The following is a 23,854-nucleotide window of genomic DNA, read 5'->3' as shown; positions in this document are numbered from 1 at the left end:
GGTAATAAGCCAGGCGCTGGTAGCTCTCACCTGTAATCCTAGCTACTCAGGAGGCTGAGATCTTAGTATATCTGTTCAAAGCTAGCTCAGACAGGAAAGGCTGTGAGACTCTTATCTCCAATAAACCACTAGAAAACCGGAAGTGGCACTGTGGCTCAAGAGGTAGAGTGCTCACCTTGAGCTCAAGAGCACAGGGACAGCGCCCAAGCCCAGAGTTCAAGCCCCATGACCGACAAAAAAAAAAAAAAAAAAAAGAACACAGGGCTAGACACCATAGTCATTATCCAAACAATACCATATTATGTAACTCCAGACCAAGCATTGTGGACCCTGAGGTAGACCAACTTCCATTCATTGAGGGACTTACCAATACAGGGATAGTTCTGTTCTCGTGAGAGACAGTCCACACACACACACACACACACACACACACACACACACACACACACACACACACACACAAATTAGCTGACAGAAGAGCGAATATCTATAGGTTTGCCCGCATGGGATGCGCATACGTTATCTTGTGTGTGCCAGGTGTTGGTGTGTGCATGGGCACATCAGGGTGGCCACATACATGCGCACATTAGCATACATGTACCTGGTGCCCAAGTGTGAAGTTGTGTGTAATGTTATACCTATAGGGTCTGAAAACACATGGACCAGTATGACCCTGACTGAAGGTGAGTAAGCGTGAGTAGATGTGCAGCAAGTCTATGTGAGAAAAGCAGGTCCACAATAGAGCTGGTGCCTCTGAACACACTCCGCCATCCAGAAGGAACTCTGACAGCATCTCAGCCACCCACCAGCCTCACTTTGACAACTACCTCTTCCCCAAATGAATTTGAACCCACTTGTGCACAAGAGTCTGCCCCCAGCATCCTCCCCCTAGTACAAAGCCCTGGTTTTATTGTTATTTTTTTTAATTTGCTATTGTTATTATAAAAGTGATGTACAGAAGGGTTAGTTACATCAGTCAGGTAATAAGTACATTTCTTTTTGGATAATGTCACCCTTTCTCTTGCTCTCCCCCATTTTTCCCTCCCGACCCCACCTACAAGTTGTATAGTTCATTTTCAAGGTAGTGTCTAGTGAGTACCACTCTGCATTTGTTCACCCTTTTTCCCTCCATTTCTGTGCTTCCCCTTACAGTCCCAAAGCCAGATAAATGAACAAACAGAACAAAAAGAAAACAAAAAACGGCAAAAAGAAAATAACCTTGTTCCCATTTGCTGTTCATTTCAATAAATATTATTTTATACCATCAGATGCACATAGGCACTGCACCTTAGTTCTTCCCCTAAGACGATCTTCCTTTGGTCTCACTGTGTGAATGCCTAGACTCCTGTATAATTTATCATTCCCAGTATATTTTAGATCTAGCTTCTGCAGATGAGAGAAAACAAACCCCGTTTGTGTCTCTGAGTTTGCAAAGCCCTGTCTCCTGACCAAACGCCCTAGGTGAGTGACACTTCAGACACCAGCAGTCCCCCAAACTGAACCAGACATCTAAACCCCACATGCCTAAGTCTTCATTCAGCCCCTCACAATCTGCCTTCCCAAGGGAGGGAAGTGAGAATCACATTCTCAAAGGGATCCCCAAACTAGGTGTCCTATTCCTACCACCCCAACCCCGCCCTCTTCTCCCTCACAAGTGCTCAGCATCAAACATTCCTGAGGCCCATGCACTAGCCGGATGGGAAAGACAGAAGGCTTCAGTGTCAAGCTGGCAGTGTCAAGTGATAGAACTGCAAAAGGGGGGTGGGGGACAAGCCCTTAAGAGTAACCAGGACAGCCACTCAGTAGGCATCTGAAACTCCAAATTGGAGTGTATGGGGTAGTACATAATCCTAGAGTGAAAAAAGACCTAGGGGCCTGGGAAGGTGGCTCAGTGGTAGAGTGCTTGCCTTGCATGCATGAGGCCCTGGGTTCGATTCCTCAGCACCACATAAGCAAAAAGAAAAAAGCCGGAAGTGGCGCTGTGGCTCAAGTGATAGAGCGCTAGCCTTGAGCTGAAGAGCTGAGGGACAGCACCCAGGCCCAGAGTTCAGGCCCCATGACCGGACCCCCCCCCCAAAAGAAAGAAAGAAAGAAAAAAGACCTAGGTACTAAGAGTTGAAATGGTGAAACATAGACACAGAGGCACCCCCCCTACCCCCGCAGGGGACTAAATGACCCTTATCTCATATACATGTGCACCTGTACATTCCTACAGAATCAGACTTGGAGCCCAGGCACTGGAGGCTCATGCCTATAATCCTTGCTACTCAGGAGGCTGAGATCTAAGGATCATGGTTTGAAGTATCCCAGGCAGGAAAGTCCATGAGATTCTTATCTCCAATTAACTACCAAAAAGCCAGAAGTAGAGCTGTGGGTCAAGTGGTAGAGCTCTAGCCTTGAGCAAAAAAAGCTCAGTGATAGTGTCTAGCCCTGAGTTCAAGCCCATGACCAGCATTAAAAATATATATATATATATATATCAGACTTGGGGGAATCAAAGCTAGTTGGACCAGACTTTTGTCTCCCCAACAAACTAATGTGCAAACCACAAACTAAGTTCCAGTCTGCTTCTAATAATGATGACAATGATACTGAAGCTCACCCTTATTGGGCAATGACCAAGAATCTGGACCTGAGCCACAATTGTTTTGGTGGGACTAGGAAACATCATCAGTGTCACTCATATTCATCACTGAGGAAACCAAGGCACAGACAATTTAGGTCATGTGCCCCTCCCATTCAGTTTGTTAATCGCAGGCTGGGATTTCAGCTTGGTTTTTCCAAGTCCAGAACCTATACTCCTTTTCTTTCTTTCTTTCTTTCTCTTTCTTTCTTTTTTTTTTTTTTTGGGGGGGGGTCCAGTCGTGGGGCCTGAACTCTGGGCCTGGGCGCTGTCCCTCAGCTCTTCAGCTCAAGGCTAGCACTCTACCACTTGAGTCACAGCGCCACTTCCGGCTTTTTTCTTTTTGTTTATGTGGTGCTGAGGAATGGAACCCAGGGCCTCAGGCATGCAAGGCAAGCGCTCTACCACTGAGCCAACTTCCCAGCCCCTCTCTTTCTTTCTTCTTTCTTTCCTCTCTCCCGCCCCCCTCCCTCTCCCCCTCCCCTTGCCCTTGAACTCAGGGCATGTGCTCTACCACTTGAGCTATGCTTCAGTTCTTTTTTTTTTGGGTCCGGTCGTGGGGTCTGAACTCTGGGCCTGGGCGCTGTCCCTCAGCTCTTCAGCTCAAGGCTGGTGTTCTACCACTTGAGCCACAGCGCCACTTCCGGCTTTTTTCTTTTTGCTTATGTGGTGCTGAGGAATCGAACCCAGGGCCTCAGGCATGCAAGGCAAGCACTCTACCGCTGAGCCCACCTTCCTAGCCCCTATGCTTCAGTTCTTTTGCTTTTTGTTTTTCAGATACAATCTCTGGCTTTTGTCCTGGCTGGCCTGGAATATAGAGATCCTTCTACCTCTGCTTCCTGATAGCTGAGAATAACATGCACGGCATGACATCACAGAATACACACTCTTGTGTGAGTGTGTATGAGGCTTGAACACAGGTGCTGTTCCTGAGCTCTTCTGCTCAAGGCTAGGTGCTACAATTTGAACCACAGCTCCACTTCTAGCTTTTTGTGATTAACTGGAGAGAAGTCTCACAGACTTTCCTGTCTTGGCTGGTTTCGAACAGCAGTCCTCAGATCTTAGTCTCCTGAGTTGCTAGGATTACAGGTGGGAGCCATTGACGCGTAGCTTTTTTGGGGGGGTGGGGATGAGTTATTGGGATTTGAACTCAGGGTCTTATGCATCCTATATTTGTACTTTAACACTTAAGCCAAATATCCCACCTGACTTTTTGCTAGAGATTTTGGAGCTGGAGTTTCAGAGTTTTCTAACTAGACTGGCTTTGAACTACAATTCTCAGATCCCAGCCTCCTGACATTACAGGCCTAAGTCACCAGTGAGCAGTTGACAGAACCTCTACTTTGTGTGTGTGTGTGTGTGTGTGTGTACCCACGCACACCTGTAATGGGGGTTGAACTCAGGGCCTTGCAGTCTCTCGCAGCATTCTTGCTAAACTGGTACTCTCCCACTTGAGCCATGCTTCCAATCACAGGGCCCACAGTTTCTTAAGTGGGAAGTCCACACCTGAGAGGCCCTAGAGAGTCCCAGCTCTCTGTCTCCCAGTCAATGTAGTGATGTGCTTAGATCCCACCACCTCTAGGGATGCCTCTGAGGGCCAAGCCACCCCTCAGGTCTTGTGAAGTACCCAGATGACAGGGCCCCACCGGACAACACTGGATCACACACTCTACACATGGCTGGCTTCTCCTTCTCCCCACATCTGCATTCTCTCAAGGCCTAATGGCCTAAGAATTCCTGGGGTGGTGGGATCCTTTGGACAGAAGGCAGCCAAGCCAATGTGGAAACACTCCCCCTAGAGCCCTCCCGGGGGAAATTTCAGGTCTTAAATTGGGAGACCCCTGAAGCTTGGCTACTACCCCTTCCTCACCAAAAGAGCAATACTAATGATGAAATACATGAAGGCCAGAGACGTTCCCAATTATAGGGGAGAGACATAAGCCCCCCCCCACTCTCCAACTCATCTCCAGGTCTTCCCTGAGCCAGACAGGCGCAGAGATCTAAACAGTCTCCCACTCCCTTGGGCCAAACTTGAGTGGAATGGAAGCAACCCGCACAGCTTGCGGGGAGAAGGCAGTTTGAGACTGGGCCCGCAGGAAGGTAGGAGCCCCTCACAGACAAAGGCTGACCCCAGCCAGGCCGGCTGGCCAGCCAGCCCACTCCCTCCCCCTGCAGCAGGCAGCTTGGCAGGGCTGAGCGCCAGCTCCTCACTCCAAACCGAGTTCCCGCCGAGCGTGCTTAATGCAGCAGCGGTGACATTTCTGCCATCAGAGGCAAAAACAGGAACCCGGCCATTTTGATGAAGGACGCCCAGAACACTGACGGGAGAAGAGGATCGGCTCCAATTCCTGTTTTCCCAACTGCTTAGCCCTGACTTAGGGTCCCAAGTCACAGGGTCACACAACCAAGGGCATCAGATAGGAAGGTGTTTCAGGACAACCACCGACATTCTTGTATGGGTGGAGAAACTGAGGCCCGAGAACTGATGCTAGCCACATCTGGGAAAGGCAAGTACTAAAGAAAAGCCCCAGGGAAGATGCATGAAGGAATGTCCGGATGGAGGAGCTGAGGAGCCAGAGAGCTGACCCCCAGCAGGCCACAATGTCCCATCTCCAAGGAGTCGGCCCACCTGGTCTCCGTCCAGGTGCGCCCTCGGGAGGGCGCTCTCGCCAGCTCGGACAGCCAAGCAGCGAGAGGGTTAAGCTTCCTCGCGGTACTTGCCGCAGTAAGTGGAAAGGAAAGAAGTGTCAACTCCGTTCTCACCACAGCGGGGCTGTCGGATGGCACCTCCCCCCGCCCCGCGCACCCCGCCCGGCCGGCTCCCCCGCCCTCCCCTCGGAACGCGCGCGCACACACCTCCCACCGCTTTGCCCAAATTATTTTCGATCCCGGGAGACTCCGGATGCCAGACGCGCTCGGCGGCGGTGGCGGCGGCCGCGCCTGATTCATTGCGCCAAAGCTGCAGATGCGACCTCCCGCCTGCGCCCCATGCCCCGGCCCGCGCCGGGCTGCCCGCGCGCCTGGAGAGATGGAGGAGGGGGGAGCAATTTGTAGGCGCTTTCCCCTCCCTAAAAAAAGGGGGGCCTTGGCCCCCCGGGGCCAGGTCCCCAGTCTCCAGCTCCCCAGGCTGCGCTAATTAGCTTCCTCCGGGGGCGCCACGCGGCGTGAGGGGCGGCAATTTCCCGGCTGGGCTGCGGGGGAAGCGCTCCTGCCGCCTGGGAAGGTGAAATGGGAAACTCGATTCAAAGAGAGCTCCCCCCACCCCTCCCGCCAAGCTCCGTAGAAAACGGGTTTGAAATTCCTTTTTTTTTTTTATTTATAGTGCACGGTCTCCATGGCAACCGTGGAGGAGGTCACGGTAGCTGGGCCCCCGCGCGTCACCCCGCGCCTCGCCGGCTGCAGGCGCCCGGATTGCGGCCTCCCAGGCGCCGTGGCCCGCGTGGACTCAGCTCCGAGTTCTCCGCCCCCGCTCCGCCCTGCCTGCGGCTCAGGCCCCCGCCACATGACTCCGCCAAGCCTCAGCCGGGAATATCGCACCTGGGCACCAGTGCGCTAAACTCAGCTCTGTCCCCGGGCTCTGGCACGCGGGACTGCGCCAGGAAACACGTGCCTAGCCCCAAGATGGGAACACGTGCGGCGAGACTCCGCGAGGGGTTCGCCGCACTTGCAGAGGCCCTGGGGAATCGACCTATATTGGTGCACAACGCAAGAAAGAGCTCTGGCCAGGACCAGACCGCCGGTGGCGAGCAGGCCGGCCGTGGCGTCAGAGCTGAGCACCGGCTCGGTAGCCTACTAGCTACGTGACTGGGGCCAAGTCACCACCTCTCTGCTCCTCAGCTTGCTCATCAGCAAAATGGAATTGCTATTGTACGACTTAAATGGATCGTTTAGGGCTAAACACTGTTGTTTGGCAAGTGGTTCTGAACATCAAGACTGGGGTTATTTTTTTCCAGACTGGGAAAGTCAAGGCCCCAAAGGCTTTGATCAGGACACGCACTCAGCCCCCACCCCCTGGCACCTCAACGGAGGCGCACAGGCGGCAGGTGGGGGGCCAAATATGGTAGGGCTAGGCCAGGGACTGGCAGAGAGGCGCGGCGGGCAGGCTTGGAATCTCCAGAGCTCACCACATCCGCACCCGGAACCCTGGAAACGGGGCCCCCCGCGGCGCCCTTTCCCCGCCCCCTGCGCCAGCACCGTGAGCAACAGGCCGGCTAGCCCTCCCTCGCAGCACTGAGGCCGCACCTGCCCCACCGGATGGCGGCCCCGGGGCCGCGCCGGGCCCCCCCACCGCGCACACTTCCTCCCGGACCCCCAGCGCCCCATCGGGTGCGCAGGGGGAGGGGACCGGGCCGCCCCCGCCCCGTCAGCTTCCCACAGTCTGAGCTGCCCGGAGCTGGGGAGGCAGGAAGTCTCAGAGCCGGGGCGTGGAGACGGGGTGGGGGGCAGGAAGTTGGGGGTGACTCTCCCAGAGACCCCAGACGGGGCCCCGGCGTGGGAGCAGAGTGGGCGGGCTCGTAGGGATTAAGAGCGCCCCCCTTCTCCACTGTAGCCTTAGGCCCAGGGGCTGGCAGAAGCGCCCCGCGGGGTGAGGGCGAAGGCCGCTACCTCCGGCGACCCCCAGCAGCGCGCACGAGGAGGGAGGGGCCGCCTTTGTCTACTTTGTCGCCGCGGCTGCCCCCCACCACCCCTCCCCCCCGCGCCCCGCTGGCCCGGCACTGCCCGGGTTTTCCATCCGGCCCAGCTCGGCTCGGCAGCTGTCAGGGGACCGAGCTGACCTTCGCGAGCAGGGAGTTTCAATTAGCCGCAGATCAGATAAGCGGGCGGGCCAGTCTCTCTGGGCACCGCGGGGGCGCAGCCCCGCCCCCGCCACGCCGCGCCAAACGCGCTCCAGATGGGAACAAAGATGAGGACGCAGCTCCACCTGCCTCCCCGGGGAGGGAGGGGAGAGGAGGCCCCGCCGAGAGGCGCTTCCCACCCGAGGGAGTCCTGCACGCCCTCCCCCGCTGGTCTGGGATCCAGGGTCTGGTCAGGCCAGAGGTCTAGCCAAGAGGATCTTTGCAAGCTCCTTCTAGCCTTCTGCACTGACCTCATCCCCAGTTGGGTATCCTGCCCCCCCCCGAACTTTTTTTTTTTTTTTGCCATCTCTGATCTCATCCTGAGCCTCCCTGAAAGGCTGGAAGAAGGCAATTAAAAAAAAAGGCAACTGAGGCACAGAAGCAAGGACTTCTTGCTCCAGGTCACACCAAGCACACACAGTCTCAGGTTTATAGAGCGCGCCTACTAAGTGCCAGACGCTTTTTAACTATGAGGACACCAGAGAACAAATAGTCTTGTCCCATCCTCACAGAACTTAAATTCTAGTTCAGGGAGGCAGACCATGACCAAGTAAACAAATAGTTGAACAAGATCGCTGTGGAGAGTGAGGAGCCAAGAAGACATTAAAATAGGTCATGTGAGACTGACTTCAGGGTGGGGAGATATTAGCTATTGTAGTCAGGGAAGGTCTCTTTGAGGAGGTGACATTTGAGCTGAGGCCTGACAGACCAGAAACAGCCAGCCAAGCAAAGGGTAGGACGAGGTAGAGCAGGGAGGGAGAGGTAGGGCAAGCAGGGTGGGGGCACAGCCAACACTGGGGCTCCAAGTCTGCAAAGTACTGACCTATTGAAAGTAGGGAAAGTTTTGTGGGCGTGTCCTTGGGCCTAAAGTGGATGCAGACAGGGCGGGGCCTGCTAAGCCCCTGAGGGGTGGGGTCAAAGCTGGTGTCCCCCAGAGGGCTGGGGTTGGGAGAGCCTGGAGTGACAAGGACTGACTTAAATGTTTAAAATAGAGGAAGGCTAGGGTTCCAGCCCGCAGGGAGAAAATGGGGCGGGGGAGGGGTGTACGAAGGGACATCAGGAGATGGAGGAGATTGGTTGCTGACTTAGTGGGATATTCTGGCAGGTAAGTTGGAGGTGCAGTGAGTTAGAATAACACAAAGAAGAGCCATGATAGGGCAGGGTGGAACCAAGGCTGGTATCGGGGAACATGGAGGAGCTACTTAGAGGCTGAGGGGTGCTAGCTGAGTGACCTTGGACAAGTACCGCCATCAATTGCCTCCAGCATTTAGAAGGAAAGTTGCATGCTGATCAGATGGTCGCTGTGAAGTTTAAAATTTATTTTTAATTTTTTTTTTAGTGCAGGTCCTGGGACTTGAACTCTGAGCCTGGATATTGTCCCTGAGCTTTTTTGTACAAGGACAGTGCTCTACCCTACCGTTGAGTCATAGCTCCGCTTCTTTGTGTGTGTCTGTGTGTGTCTGTGTGGTTAATTGGAGATAAAGTCACAGGACTTTCCTGCCTGGGCTGTCTTCAAACCACAATCTTCATATCTCAGTCTCCTGATTTGCTAGAATTATAGGTTTAAGCCACCCGTGGCTGGCATGGTTTCAATTTGATATACCATGTGAAGTGTTTAGTACAGAGCCTGATAAAGAACATGCTCATAAATTTTGCTATTATTATGGGCGTTGTTGCTACTCCACCCACCAGAACCTTCCCCAGCATAAAATCTGGCCCTTCTTTCTATGTGACCTCTGGCTTTATTTTCATGTTGAAGGCAGAACCTCCTCCTTCTGTGAACATTCCCCATTTTTGTTTGGGAGCATTCATTGGGAATGAACCCATCCAGTCTACCTACATAGCTCACTAAACTGCTGGAATCTCCTCCCAGGATCTAAACTCCATCCTGGCCTAATCCTGAGTTACTCTGCAATCACTCTTCCCTCTCTCTCATCCAGTCAGCTGAGTAAATGTCTCTCAGGCAGGCTTGGTAAGGACAGAGAAAAGCAACCTCGAGAGTTCTTCCCTCTCAGACAGATGACTTGGCCACCATATTTCTGCTGTTATGACAATCACAGTCGCCAGATGCCAGTTGCTTATACCTATAATCCTAACTATTCAGGAGGCTGAGATCTGAGGATCAGTTTGAAGCCAGCCAAGGCAGAAAAGTCTCCATGAGACTCATCTCCAGTTAACCACTCAAAACCCAGAAGTGGTAATGTGGCTCAGGCAGTAGGGAGCTAACCTTGAGTGCAAAGAGGCTTGGGGACAATGCCCAAGCCCTGAGTTCAAACCCCATGACTGACAAAAAAAAAAAAAATTACAGTTGCCACTTATGGAACCTTTACCCAGAACCAGGCACCTCTCCCTAGTCCATCCATGCTACACACATGTCCTTGAGTCTTAGAACCCCCCCCCAAGGAGATTGCTACAATTACTGTTCTTTATTTATGAGCAAATAAATAGAAGTTTTCACAAGTGACTTAGTGACTTGCCTTGCTCAAAGTCACCCAGTGATGACATTGAGAATTAAACCCAGGTCTGGCTTAAGCCAGGGCAGCAGAATTTAACCATTCTGTGATCTGTCTTATGCACCATTACATGGACAGATGTCTCTGAAAATCCCTTTGAGTGCCATGGAAATGGATCTGCCCTTCCTCCTTCAGTGTCCCATTGCCTGAATCCTCAAGGTCAGAGGTTTTTCTGAATCACCAAGAGCCTAGCCTGGAACCGGGTACACAGTAGATGCTAGTGAATGCAGCATCCTCTCCACAGTGCAGCACCTGTCCTCGCCTCTACGCCTCCCCTTGGGTTCTGGGCCCTCCTACTGCCTATTTCAGAGCTCCTCAGAGTGGTTGACTAGAAAAATAAAGTCCTACTTTGCATATTATTTGCATCTGTTTTGCATTTGATTCATATAGCATCAAAATGCACTGAGGCCCTGACACCCTATACCTCTTGGCCTCCCCACCCACCCTCCTGCTGACCCAGGGAAGGTTCTTAGGGCTCAACTACTTCTAGTATTGAAGATAGATGATAAGGCTGCCTGCCCTCACCTCTGCCTGTGTCACTTCTTTCCTTCTATCCCTTCCTGGAGAGGCTGAGTAGAGTGGGCCAGGTAGAAAAAAGTCAGCAAGGGGCTGGGAAGTTGGCTCAGTGGTAGAGCACTTGCCTTGCATGCTCGAGGCCCTGGGTTCGATTCCTCAGCACCACATAAGAAAAAGCCGGAAGTGGCGCTGTGGCTCAAGTGGTAGAACACTAGCCTTGAGCTGAAGAGCTGAGGGACAGCGCCCAGGCCCAGAGTTCAGGCTCCACGACCGGACCCAAAAAAAAAAAAAAAAGAAAGAAAAAAGTCAGCAAAAACCAGGATCCACACATGAGATGATGGTGTCCCTCTCCACCCACATACACACACACACCCCACCCTTCTCTCTCTCACACACACACAGAGCAATGCAGCAGGAAATATGTAGGATCTGCCAACCCACAACCATTGGTAAGAAGAAAAAGAGGTGCTGCTGCTGCTGCTGCTGCTGCTGCTGCTGCTGCTGCTGCTGCTGCTGGGAAAATGGCAGGGCTGCTTGTCCTACCCAGGACCAGGCAGACCTCTTACCTACACACCTACCCACAGGGCAGCCCCAGTTAGGGGAAGGGGCCTGCAAGAGAAATAGAAAGGCCAATAGTAAGAGCTTATCAAGTCTAGAAAGAAAGAAGCTGGACAGGAGGACTAACAAAGAGGGAGAACAAGTCTAGAAAGAAAGAAGCTGGACAGGAGGACTAACAAAGAGGGAGAACAAGGATGAATGAATGGGGGAGAAGCAGTTGGTTTGTATGAATGGAAATAGAACAATGAAATTGCAATTGCTTTAAGAAGGGGGAATGTGGGATAAGAGGATGATTGAGGTTGATCAGGATATATTGTAGAAATGTTACAATGAAACCACCCTTTGATCTAGATACATTGTATCTAGGATATAGGAAGCTACTCTGGAGGCTGAGCTCTGAGGATTTGGGTTTGAAGCCAGCCAGGGCAGAGTTGGGCAAAAAAGTCCCTTTGAGACTTAAAGATCTCCAATTAACCATTCAAAAACCAGAAGTGGTGCTGTGGCTCAAGTGGTAGAGTGCACAAAGAGGCTCAAGGACAGTGCCCAGGCCCTGAGTTCAAGCCCTAGGACTGGCAAAAAAGAAAAAAAAAAAAAAAAAACCTTCCTGGTGGGTCCAGATTGGGGATTGGGGCCTGACTAGCCATGAGGTATAAGCAGTGAAGGAATGAAGTTGGTAGATGTAACTAACTTGAAAACACTACTGTCTTTTTCCTGACTCCAAGCTGGTTTGTAGTTGTTGATTTGTTTTGGTTGGACTTTGGGTTTTCTGTTTTTGTTTTAGGGAAGTTGGACTTTAAAAAAAAAAACTGAACTATAGTGTTTGAACACAGGACCTCAGGCTTGCTAGGCAGGTGCTCTACCACATGAGCCACATCCTCAGTCCTCCAGGTTCAGTTTTCTAGCTTAGAGTTTCCAGTGGGTACCTGAGGAAAAGACATAGATTAAGGGAATCTGAAGGGTTAGGCTTGCTTGGGTCTCTTAAATGAATAGGAGGCAAAATCTGATACCTACTGAGTAGTTTTGTGCCAGCTATGTGATGGACACTGAGGGTAACACAGAGTACTAACCACCTGGCAGGGATCCTCATACCTACAGATAAACACTAACCGTGGAGACTTCCTGGAGGAGGCAGTATGGCTTCAAGTGATGTATGGAGAAAGTAGTAGGATATGTACCCAGAGTCCGGGACTTCTCCTAGGTGACCAAGACAACAGGAGAGAAGACCATCAGCAAGGGCCAGTCACTGGTGATCCATATTTGTAATCCTAGCTACTTGAGAGGCTGAGATATGAAGATCACGGTTCAAAGCCAGCCTTGGCAGAATAGTCCATGGGACTCTTAACTCCAATTAATTACCAAAAAAGCCAGAAGTAGAGGTATGGCTCAAGTGATAGAGCACCCACCTTGAGCAGAAGAGCTAGTACTCAGGTCTTGAATTCAGTCCTAGTACTGGCACTAAATAAATAAATGCATACTACCAAGCTTCTGACCCATGAAATAACTAAGTCTCATGAAGTACTTTGATTCATTTATTTAATGAGTATTTATGAGGGCCTCCTATTTGCCCAACATTGTTTGAGGGACTGAGGTTCCAGCAGTAAATCATAGACAAGGTCTGTGACAGGAGTAGGAGAATGAATATAAGCCACAAATATGTAAAGGAAATGGAGAAAGAGCAAGGGAAGGGGTGACATTGTCCAAAAAGAAATGTACTCATTGCTGAACATGTAACTGTAATCCCTCTGTTATAGCACCTTTATAATAACAATTTTTAGAGAGGAAAAAATAAATATGTATACAAATGAAATAGTTTCACATGATAACAAACGCTGTGAAAGTATAAACGGGATAATGTAACAAGGTGGCATACTAGAGTAGGTAGAGTTCAGTGTTGCTTTTGTTTTTGTTTTTATAAATTGCCTCTGAGTTACTATTGAACATAGACCTGAAGAATGAGGAAGAGCTAATCATGCCAAGAGAAAAGTGCTTTAAAGAGCATGAAACAGCTAGTGCAAAGGCCCTGAGACAGGACAAGTTTGCTACTGGGGAGGTTGCAGTAGGCAGAGGGAAGACAGAGGTATAGGAACTACAGATTCACAAGTCTTGGGCAGAATCTAATTTCAATTTCCAAGGGCTATAAAAAACCACTGGAGTGGGGCTGTGAATGTGGTTTAGTGGTAGAGTGCTTGCCTAGCATGCATGAAGCCCTGGGTTCAATTTCTCAGTACCACATAAACAGAAAAAGCCAGAAATGGAGCTGTGGCTCAAGTGGTAGAGTGCTAGCCTCAGGGACAGAGCTCAGATCCTGAGTTCAAGCCCCAGGACTGGCAAAAACACAAAAAACAACAACAACAAAAAAAACATTGGAGGTTTCAAATCAATGTATTAATTTATACGGTAACTGCTCAATAAAGGCTTACTGCTATCATTATGAATGTGATCAAGGGGAATAGCAATTTGTCCAAGAAGAGTCGTCCTCATCCCAAGGCCTTCCTCTTCCTCTAAAGAGCCCTGTGGCTCAGTCCCTAGTTGGTGGGAAGGAGGTAGAGCTGCTTTCTGCTGCTTCCCTCCGGCCATTTCCTGTGCTCCTGGCGCCTGCGCCCCAATTAGCCAGCGAGTCTGACGGCCTTGGCTCCAAATGACAGACACCTCCTGTCACCCCCTGATGGGCGAGGAGATTAACTCGGAGCTTTGCTGGCTGGAAGGGTGGACAGGGAAGGGAGAACGGAGGGAATGACTGGACCTCCCCCCAACCCCCACCTCAAAAGGCGGACAGAGGGAGGCACTCCCCGCAGGGATCCCGGGCAGGCTAAGGAAGGCCACCCCATTCTCCTGACTGGCTACCCCAACTTCCACCTTCAGCTTGTCTGAAGTCAAGGACCTTGGCTTAAGACACTGCACTGCTGAGCTTTCTGCTATGGGTACAGGGTGGGCACCCACTAATTATCTATGGGCTGACTATGTTAAGTACTTTTCATGTAGCCTTACCTCTCCTGAACGTCTCCCTTTTACAGAATCCTTAGTTTTAGTTCTGGCTGCTGTCAGTTTGAGACAGGGGTCTCCCTATATTGCCCAGGCTGCTTGCTTCCTGTGTTTGAGGGTCCAGAGTGACCTGGGCTACATGGTCAGCTCCTTTCTTAAAATAAAAATAAAAAATAAATTAAAAAAAAAAAGCTAAAAAGCTCACATCTGTAATCATAGCTGCTTAAGAGGCTGAAATCTGAGGATCACAACTCAAAGCCAGCCCAGGCACAAAAGCCCATGAGACTTTTTTTTTGCTTTTTGGCCGTGGTGGTGTTTGAACTTAGGGCCTGGGTGCTATCTCTGAGCTCTTTGTGCTCAAGGCTAGTGCTCTACCACTTTGAGCGACAGCTCAACTTCCAGCATTTTTTTCTAGTGGTTAATTGGAGACAAGAGTCTCAGGGACTTTCCTGCCCAGGCTTGCTTTGAACCACGATCCTCAGATGTCAGCCTCCTGAGAACCAGGATTACAGGCCTGAGCCACCAGTGCCTAGTCCATGAGACTCTTATGTCCAATTAATTACCAAAATTGCTAGAGTGGACCTGTGGCTCAAGTGGAAGAGTACTAGCTTTGAGCAAAAAAGCTCAAAGACAAAACCCAGGCCCTGAGTTCAAGTCCCAGGACCATTAAATAAATAAATAACAGGACACCTGGACTTCTGGGGTCAAAGAATCTCCTATCTTACCTCTTGAGTAACTGAGTCTGTAGGCCCACTTCATATAATTTTATTTACTTATTTGAGGAACTAGGGTTTGGCCTCAAAGCTTCATGCTTGCTAGGGAAAAGTCGTACCACTTAAGCCAAGTCCCCAGACCTTTTTGCTTTATTCAGTTTTCAAATAGGGTATCAAGATTTTGTCCTAGTCAGGATCCCATTTACACCTGCCAAGGAGTAGGGATGACAAATCATGCTACCACACCCTGCTTTGGTTGATTATGAACTTTCTTTGCCTGGGCTGGCCTCAGACTGCTTTTCCTAATTGCATGTATGCAGGTGGCGGGGGTGGGGGGTATACACTGGTCCTGGGTCTTTTTTTTGGGGGGGGTCTGGTCATGGGGCTTGAACTCTGAGCCTGGGCGCTATCCCTCAGCTCTTCAGCTCAAAGCTAGCACTCTACCACTTGAGCCACAGCGCCACTTCGGCTTTTTTTCTTTTTGCTTATGTGGTGCTGGGGAATCGAACCCAGGGCCTCATGCATGCAAAGCAAGTGCTCTACCACTGAGCCACCTTCCCAGCCCTGGTCCTGGGTCTTGAATTCAGGCCCTGGACACTGTCCCTGAGCTTTTGTGCTCAAAGCTAGTGCTGTAGTTGAGCTCCAGCTCTACCACTTGAACTACACTAGCTTTTTACTGGATAATAGGAGATAGGAGTCTCGTGGATTTTCCTGACAACAATCTCAGATTTCAGCCTCCTGAATAGCTAGGATTATAGGCATGAACCACCAGCTCCTGGCTTCTTCTGACTAATTTTAGTCTCCTGAGTAGCTGAGGACAGGTGTGAACTATTATATACACTGTAACAGTGTCATTATAAAGAACAAGACCTAAAATCTCAGCACTCAGGAGGCTGAGACATGAAGATCATGGGTTTTAGACCAGCCTGGGCTATACAAGAAACATCTACACATCTTCTCCATCTCTTTCTCTCCCCAGCCCCATTTCTTTCATAGATATATGTGTGTACATATGTGTATGTGTGTGTGTGTGAATATATGAATATGAAACTGAGAGGGACTAGTGCAAAGACCTCATACAGATGGGCTAGTTTGAATATGGCTGCCCCATACCTGCACCAAGCTTCTGACTGCTCTGCCTGTAGCTCTTCTGACTTCAGGAGGGGACTGGGCTCTTGACATTTAGGATCTTACAATCCACTTTGGGATGGACTATGGCATGCAAATCTGGACAGGGAAATGAACACAGAGCAGTGTAGCACAGCACTGAGCAAGCCAGGACATCAAGCAGGGATCAGCAGTCCCAGCGAACTCTCAAGAGTGCAGAGAGGGCAGTGAGCCTCTGGGAGAAGCAATGGCCTGTGCCTCTACACATGAGACTGGCTGGTCAGGAGAGGGCAAAAGGAGGCATTCCATTTCCAAGCAAAGGAATAGCATACGGACATAGGCTAAAGTCAGAAATAGGTGAAGCCTGAGCTATCCAGGAAGAATCTCAGGCTGCAAATGTGAGAAATGCAACACACACTGACTTATTCTGTCTTTTTTTTTGGGGGGGGGGCCTGAACTCTGGGCCTGGACGCTGTCCCTCAGCTCTTCAGCTCAAGGCTAGCGCTCTACCACTTGAGCCACAGCGCCACTTCCGGCTTTTTGTCTTTTTGTTTATGTGGTGCTGGGGAATCAAACCCAGGGCCTCAAGAATACAAGGCAAGCGCTCTACCACTGAGCCACCTTCCCAGCCCTTATTCTGAGTCTTGACTACAAGACAGTGCTTTGAATATAAGAAGATCAGTTTCTCAGGTTTTTTGGTGTTTTTTTGTTTTGGTTTTTGTTTTTGTTTCTTTCTGAGGGGGAGATGCTGAGGATGAAACCTGGGGCCTTACACATGCTAAGCAAGCATTCCACCACTGAGCTATATCTCCAGCTCGGATCCGTGTCCTTTGGTGGCTTCACAGGTAGCTTTGCTTAAAAGGTGGTGGCTCCAAAGTCTTCCAGAACTAGATCAGAACACCTCCATCAAAGCCTTGAGATTCATCTGATTGCCAAAGCCCAAATCACATCTCTATCTCTGAACCCATCACTGTAGTTACAAAGGAGCAGTCTGCTGATTGACCAGTTCTCCTCTCTCCCACCAACCAGGAATAAGAGGAATCTCCCTAGATCCCTAAGTCCGGGGATCAGATCCGGCTCAGGGGAAGTTCCCCCTGAGCCTTGTTAATACCAGGAAGTCCCTGGCTTCTGGATCCTGGATGCAGCCATGGGCAACATGGGACTCCTACTTTCTCCTCACTTCTCACAGTTCCCATCTGGGCAAACAGATACCATCCACCAGACCAGCTCCAGCTCGGGCTGCATGAACTCCAGAAAGGCTCCAGATCCAGAATGAAGGGGTCTCTTCCAAGCTAGTCCCTGAGGACCTGCCTGATCTTTCCATGTCTAACCTTCAGCTTTTTCTCCAGTTTCTGCCATCACCACAAACTTGATGATGCAAATTTACCTGATTTCTACAAACTTACTGGCTCTGATTGAAGCCCCCAAACAGAAAAGGCCCAGGTGCCAGAAAGAAATGCCACAAGGAGAGGGTTCCAGCCCTTAGCCAGGAATAGGTATGGTTGTCAGTTGCAAGAAACAAGAAGACAGCAGTCAGGCTCTCCCGGGTCAGGGTGGAAGCTGCCATAGCCCATGCAGAGTTAATGACCCTGGAGATAATGAACTTGGCTCACCAGGAATGAGGAGGCAGTGGCCTTTCTTCAGTCCTGCTCCCAGTTTGAAGCACAGACTCGGAAGACATGCTAACAGAGATTTGAACTCTTCATTAGGTGGACTTGGGCTTGCCCTCTCCAACCTTGTTTTTCTCCAGCCTTGTTTTTCTCATCTGTAAAATGGAGAGATAGTTCAGAGATGGCCTGTCCTCAAAGGGGAGTGACATTCCCATAATATAGTGCACACCAGGTGCTGGCCACACTCCTGGCATCTTCCATAAAGGGACAGCTTTTGCTGCTAATATTCTAGCTCTGTTGAGACTGGCCCCTAGCCTGAAGCTCAAGGCAGCCCTTTCTGGACCTCAGTTTCTCCATTTGTCCTTCCAGCCAGCTCTGCTCTTCCAGTGGGTGACTTGGATGATCTCATTGAGGGGAGGACCCCTCCCACATGGGTCAGTCCATGGGGGGTGGGGGTGGGAATGCAGCAGTGCCCAACCAACGTTTTCACCAGGCTGGGCAGGCAGCGCCAGGCAGGCGGGAGCTGGTCAGGTTTTTAATTGAACACGATGCAAATGAAATGTAAATACCATGCAAATAAGCTCTTGCCAGGAGGCGAAGGGCTGGGAGCAGAGGGAACAGGGAGGGGACTGCGGAGCAGGGTTCTCTTGGGGGGGGGGATTCTCCGGTGGCTGTCCACCATTTACCCCCTGGTGTTGACCACCCAGCCTGGATATTCCATTGGGGAAACAGAGGCACTTCATCCCCTGCTTTATATCTCTCTCTGACTCTCCTTGACTCACTTCCCTAACCCTGCAGCTCCTGGTGAGTAACAGTGGGGTGCTCAAGGAGAACAAGGGCCCCCCATGGATGGAGCGAAGCTGACAAGAGTCCTACAGACTCACACATAAACACAGAGGGACAAACAGAGGCACATTCTTTCTCAAGCCCCTTTCAACACAAATCCACTCAGTAACAGCCAGTCATACAGAAATATGCCCAAGTGCGCATACAGACCTAAACACACCCAGTCACAAGCACGCGCGCGCACACACACACACACACACACACACTCACACATAGAGCTCTACCCTGTCCTCAAGACTGCAGACCCCATGCTACAATCTGGAGGTCAGAGAGGGTGGGAGTTGAGGGACAGGACAGACACTCTGTGTGGGCACAGCCTGGTGGCCTACACAAGGCTAGTCAGGCCACAGGGGGTAGAGGGATCTTCAGGGTGGCCTGGGCCCTTTGCCCAGCCCCCATCCCAAGACATGACCATAACCCATGGCTGCCAGCCACTGACTCTCCCAGGTGTTGGTCCATCCTCAGGTCCTCCCACTATTCTGAGCCAGCCCCTCGGGGGTCATCCTGCCAAGGTGTAGGGGGTGAGGTGCAGGGGAGTGGGGAAAGGCTGAGCAGTCTGGACAAACCTCCCTCCACCCTCCACGTCTGAGGGTGGTCTCTTCCCCCTCGGAGGTGACTCACGCCCTACATTTAACTCTCATTAGCGCCTCGCCTCTGAGCCCAGCTGGAGGGACAACTGCCAGCCAACTTCCCCTAGCAGTCAGGGAGCTCTGGGTGGGCCGCTCCAGCCTCAGTTTCCCCCCTAGGGGTCTGGCCCAGGGACAGGGGCTGCGTGGGAGAGCAGCTCTCCCAGTTCCCTCGGCTTTAAGGAAGGACTGTCCCCCACCCTACGGGCAGGAGAGACTGGGGGTGGCCTGGTCCAGGAACCGCCCTCCCCAGCCACCACCACCCCCACCCCCCCACACCGGATGCCCTGCAGCCCCGACCAGGGCGCCGGGGTCGGGAAGGAGGGGGAGGCCGATGGCGTAGATCCTGGGCCGCCGAGGTTGCCGACGATCCCGCCGCCAGTGGGGTCAGGGCGTCTCCAACAATTCCAGTGCGAAAGCCGGGGCGGGGGTGGATGAAGTGGGGGCCCCCGAGAGGCAGCGACGTGGCCCAGGATCCATGGCCGTCCCGGGGCCTCCTTCCTTCCCCCACTTTCCAGTTGGGAATGCTGCCTTGTGTGTCGCTCCCCGAGTGCCGGGCACGGGGCTCAGCCCCGGCCACCCCACCCCTGGAGGCCCAGTTGCTCCCGCCCCCTCCCCTCCCTCCCTCCCTCCCTCCCTCCCCTCCCCTCCGGCTCTGTGGGAAGCAGGCAGCTGGGGCGGGGGTGGCCGCGGGAGCGTCTTGCCCGTGTGATCGTGCCGAACGGGGAACTTGGGGCCATGTGGGAAAGACATTAGTGCCGGCCGCTCTGCCAGCCAGGAATGCGCCCCCCGCTCCGCAGCCGCCGCCTGCCTGGCCCAGAAACGGTGACTCACCCGCTCCGTGTCCCCACCCCCTCGCCGTGCGCCCTCCGCTGCCCACCGCAGGCCGGGCCCAGGCGCCCAGCCTCCCTGCCTTATCGCCGGCTGGCCCTGCTTTCTGCCTCGCCCATCCTCCACTCACCCCCCCCCTCCCAGCGTCTTAGAATCCCCCACATGGCACCTCTGGGGGGGGGTCCTCAGACATGCGCCTCCCCCTCCACAGAGGCCCTGTCTGTCTTCTCCGGGGCTAGCTCTGATTGGAACACTCCTTGGAAGCTTAGCTGCGGGGCGGAGGGGTCGGGAGGAATTCACCTGGGCGGTCCTCACCCCCCCTCCAGTGCAGGATCTGGAGCACTGAGCAGGTGCAGGAGAAACAACAACACTGGGTGATTAGGTACTGGTGGCTCAAGCCTGTAATCCTACCCATCGGCTCAGGAGGTTGAGATCTGAGGATGGTGGTTCAAAGCCAGCCTGGGCAGGAAAGTCCCGTGAAACTCCCATCTCCAACTAACCACCAGAAAAGCAGAAGTGGCACTATGGCTCCAAGTGGTAGAGTGCTAGCCTTGAGCAAGAAACCTGGGATAGTGCCCAGGCCCTGAGTTCCAGCCTCATGATGGAGAAAAACAAAACAAAAACAAAAACACGGGTGAATGATCTACAGGCTGGAGCTCTGTTCCAAGTGCTGATTTTAAGGCCCTTCTCTGAATAATAAAATGTTACCTATGGCATAGGGCATATGGCCTCCAGATTCCCTTCCCCCAGTTCCCTTCCCCCTAGCCTTACTGTCTTCATCCTGCAGAATAAGGTGACAGTCATCCTGAAGGATGGGGTGACAGTACCACTTCCTGTGCCAGGCCAGGCAGCCTCTGCAGAAATGGAGACCTGTTGTCCTCCGCGTGGGATCTGTTGCTGAAAGGGACTGAATACTGGTGATATCACTAATAATCATAGCTACTAAATGGACACCTACTATGTGCCAGACCAATGCTGGATACTTTCTAAACAGTATTTCATCGAATCCCCACCCCATCCTAGGAAGAAGGATTGCTATCCTCCTTCTTACAGATGAAGAAACCCTGAAGTTTAGTAAGTAAGTAAAAGGTTCCCACTCAGAGACCTGTAAAAGGCACAACCTAGGCTCACACCCAAGGCTCTGAAGCCAGCTCCCCATCTCTCTACCTCTCTCTCTCCCACAGCCCACAAGGAAACATTCCTGAGGTCTGCCTTTCAAAGACCAAACTGGGCTCCCCTTGCCACCCCCACCCCATCCAAACCTGCAACCAAGCCCCTGCCCAAGGCTACCTCTCATAACTTTTAATAAGAGGTAATAGCACCAAGCAGCGGGCATCAGCTTCATTTTTAATTATCTAATTTACATTTAATTTTCCCCACCAACGTGATGTAGATTTTATTAATGTTTTACCTGAGAGCATCCATTCATGTGCAGAAAACATGTTTGAGAAACTAATGGGCATCGCTTCTCTTTGGAGGAGGCTCCTAACTTCAGAATAGGGCACCCAGATCCTGAAGCCTCAGACCCACAAATCAATCAACACAATCGCCAGTACCTGAATAATGACTGAAGAAATGCCCCCAGAATTCGTTCAGTGCATGCCTCTTCCCTATTTCCAGAAATGATTATTACTCTGCCAGATAGTTTTATGGATTTTTTTTTTTGGTCGGTCGTGGGGCTTGAACTCTGGGCCTGGGCGCTGTCCCTCAGCTCTTCAGCTCAAGGCGAGTGCTCTACCACTTGAGCTACAGCGCCACTTCCGGTTTTCTGGTGGTTTATCAGAGATAGGAGTCTCACAGTCTTTCCTGCCCGGGCTGGCTTTGAACTGCGATCCTCAGATCTCAGCCTCCTGAGTAGCTAGGATTACAGGCGTGAGCCACCAGCGCCCGGCTTGTGGATTTTTTTTTTTAAACTTAATCCTGTGCCTACTCCTATAGGCAGGCAATAGTAAACACCTGTTTTTCAAATGGAAACTTTGAGACCCAGAAAGGTGAAGTGCCTTTCCTAGAGTCACACAGCAACCAAAGAGACAGCTAGCATTGTGAGTCTGATTCAGAGCCCATCCTGCCCTGCAAGATTGGACAGTGCTAGCCAGGCACTGGTGGCTCACGCCTGTAATCCTAGCAACTCAGGAGGCTGAGATCTGAGGATCCCGGTTCAAAGCCAACTCAGGCAGGAAAGGCTGTGAAACTCTTATCTCTAATTAACCACCTCAAAACCAGAAGTGGGAGAACACTAGCCTTGAGCAAAAGTGCTCAAGGACAAAGCCCAAGCCCTGAGTTCAAGCCCCACAACCAACACATACACACACAAAACCATATGCTGTTCCAGCAAATACCAGCTCCAAACTTTGGATATGAAGACAAATGTGGGGTAGGAGGCATGACTCAGGTGGTACAAAACCAGCCAGTGAGTGAAAATGTCAGATACTGAATCGAGTTCTGGACTCAGACCCCCCCCCAAAAAAAAAAAAAACACAAACACACAAATATGTCTTGTGGTTTCAAGTGGGTTAGTGGGGGAAAATATTGGAACCTAGGGACTAAGGTCTCACAGTTGTAGACCCCTTCAGAGTTTCTGGAGGTTTAAATTTTCAGGCTTCCTGCCCAGTGGTTGTTACTGCTAAAGTAGATTTCTCTGGTACTTCCAGGAGGGTCCCAGGAGTTGCATGGAACTCCATCTCTCCTCCACTGGTCCCAAGAAGAAACAGGGCTTCCTTCAAGTATTGATGATGAGCAGATTTCCAGAAGGGAAAATAATATGAAATCTCAAGCCCTAAGTCAGTTGCTGGTGGCACACACCTATATCTTACCTACTCAGGAGGCTGAGATCTGAAGACCAAGGTTCAAAGCCAGCTCAGGAATGGCAGGAGAGTCCATGAGACTCATCTCCAATTAGCCACTAAAAAACCATCAGTAGAGCTGTGGCTCAAGTGGTAGAATGCTAGATAGCCTTGAGCAAAATTGCTCAGGGATAGTGCCCTGGCCCTGAGTTCAAGCCCTACGACGAGCACAAGAAGGAGGGAGAGGAAGGAGGTGGGAAATCCTGATGGACAAAAAGTGTGGATGAGCCCCACATGGCCTGGCCATACGCTAGGTAGAAGACAGTATGGATTCTTATTTATATATATATCTATTATTGTCAGTTGTGAGGCTTGAACTCTGAACCTGGGTGCTGGCCCCTCAGCTCTTCAGCTCAAGGCAAGTGCTCTACAGCTTGAGCTGCAGTGCCACGTCTGGTTTTCTGGTAGTTAACTGGACAGAAGAGTCTCATGGACTTTCCTGCCCTAGCTGGCTTTGAATCGTAATCCTCAGATCTCAGCTCCTGAGTAGCTAGGATTACAGGTGTGAGCCACCGGTACTGACTCAGAATAGATTCTTTACTCATAAAACCAAAACTTCTCTGAGGTTTGACCAACTGTGCACTTAGCACTGTGAGCACAGATCTCCCTCCCTTTTATTTATTTTTTCGGGGGGTGGTACAGGAGTTTGTTAGACTATCACTCTACCACTTAAGTCATGCTTCTAGCGTGGCTTTCTTCCTTTCTTTCTTTCTTTCTTTCTTTCTTTCTTTCTTTCTTTCTTTCTTTCTTTCTTTCTTTCTTTTTGGTCAGTCTTGGGGCTTGAACTCTGGACCTGAGCTCATCAGCTCAAGGCGAGTACTCTACCACCTGAGCTACAGCACCACTTCCAGTTTTCTGGTGGTTAGTTGGAGATAAGAGTCTCATGGACTTTCCTTGCCCAGGCTGCCTTGGAACCATGATCTTCATATCTCAGCCTCCTGAATAGCTAGGATTACAGGCATGAGACACTGGTGCCCAGCCAGCCTGGCTTTTTGGTGGTTATTTTGGAGATAGAGTTTTGCAAGACTTTCCTACCTGAGCTGGCATAGAACCACAACCTACCAGATCTCAGCCTCCTTTTTTTTTTTTTTTAAAGTCAGTCCTGGGGTTTGAACTCAAGGCCTGGGCACTGACCCTGAGCTGCTTTTGCTCAAGGCTAGCACTCTGCAAGTTGACCACAGCATTACTTGCAGCTTTTTCTCTTTATGTGGTACTGAGGAATTGAACTCATTGCTTCATGCATGCTAGGCA

General features: G+C 51.3%; 2 long non-coding RNA genes across 6 annotated transcripts in view; one reads left to right on the top strand and one right to left on the bottom strand.

The window, feature by feature from the left end:
* LOC138837395 (uncharacterized) overlaps positions 1 to 6,818 on the top strand; it is a 28,012-nt gene extending 21,194 nt beyond the window's left edge. The window contains exons 2-3 of one of the 2 annotated variants that reach the window (XR_011375311.1): positions 3,401 to 3,543; positions 5,946 to 6,818. This is a non-coding gene — a long non-coding RNA (uncharacterized lncRNA). Of the gene's footprint in view, positions 1 to 3,400; positions 3,713 to 5,945 lie in introns of both variants that reach the window. The other variant, XR_011375310.1, reaches the window with a different exon arrangement.
* The window catches only part of LOC138837396 (uncharacterized), a 30,822-nt gene extending 10,995 nt beyond the window's left edge, over positions 1 to 19,827 (bottom strand). Inside the window, exons 1-3 of one of the 4 annotated variants that reach the window (XR_011375314.1) lie at positions 19,764 to 19,827; positions 17,461 to 17,612; positions 12,153 to 12,239 (exon numbers count right to left, since the gene is read on the bottom strand). This is a non-coding gene — a long non-coding RNA (uncharacterized lncRNA). Of the gene's footprint in view, positions 1 to 12,152; positions 12,240 to 17,460; positions 17,613 to 19,208; positions 19,485 to 19,763 lie in introns of those variants that run through there. The other 3 variants (XR_011375313.1, XR_011375312.1, XR_011375315.1) reach the window with 3 other exon arrangements.
* Positions 19,828 to 23,854: the final 4,027 nt, after the last annotated feature.

The sequence above is a fragment of the Dipodomys merriami genome, unplaced genomic scaffold (assembly GCF_024711535.1).
Source record: "Dipodomys merriami isolate MVZ:Mamm:240054 unplaced genomic scaffold, mDipMer1.0.p SCAF_27, whole genome shotgun sequence".
Taxonomy (NCBI): domain Eukaryota; kingdom Metazoa; phylum Chordata; class Mammalia; order Rodentia; family Heteromyidae; genus Dipodomys; species Dipodomys merriami.
Note: the sequence above shows the minus strand (reverse complement) of the source record. Positions and strands in the feature narration are given on the sequence as shown.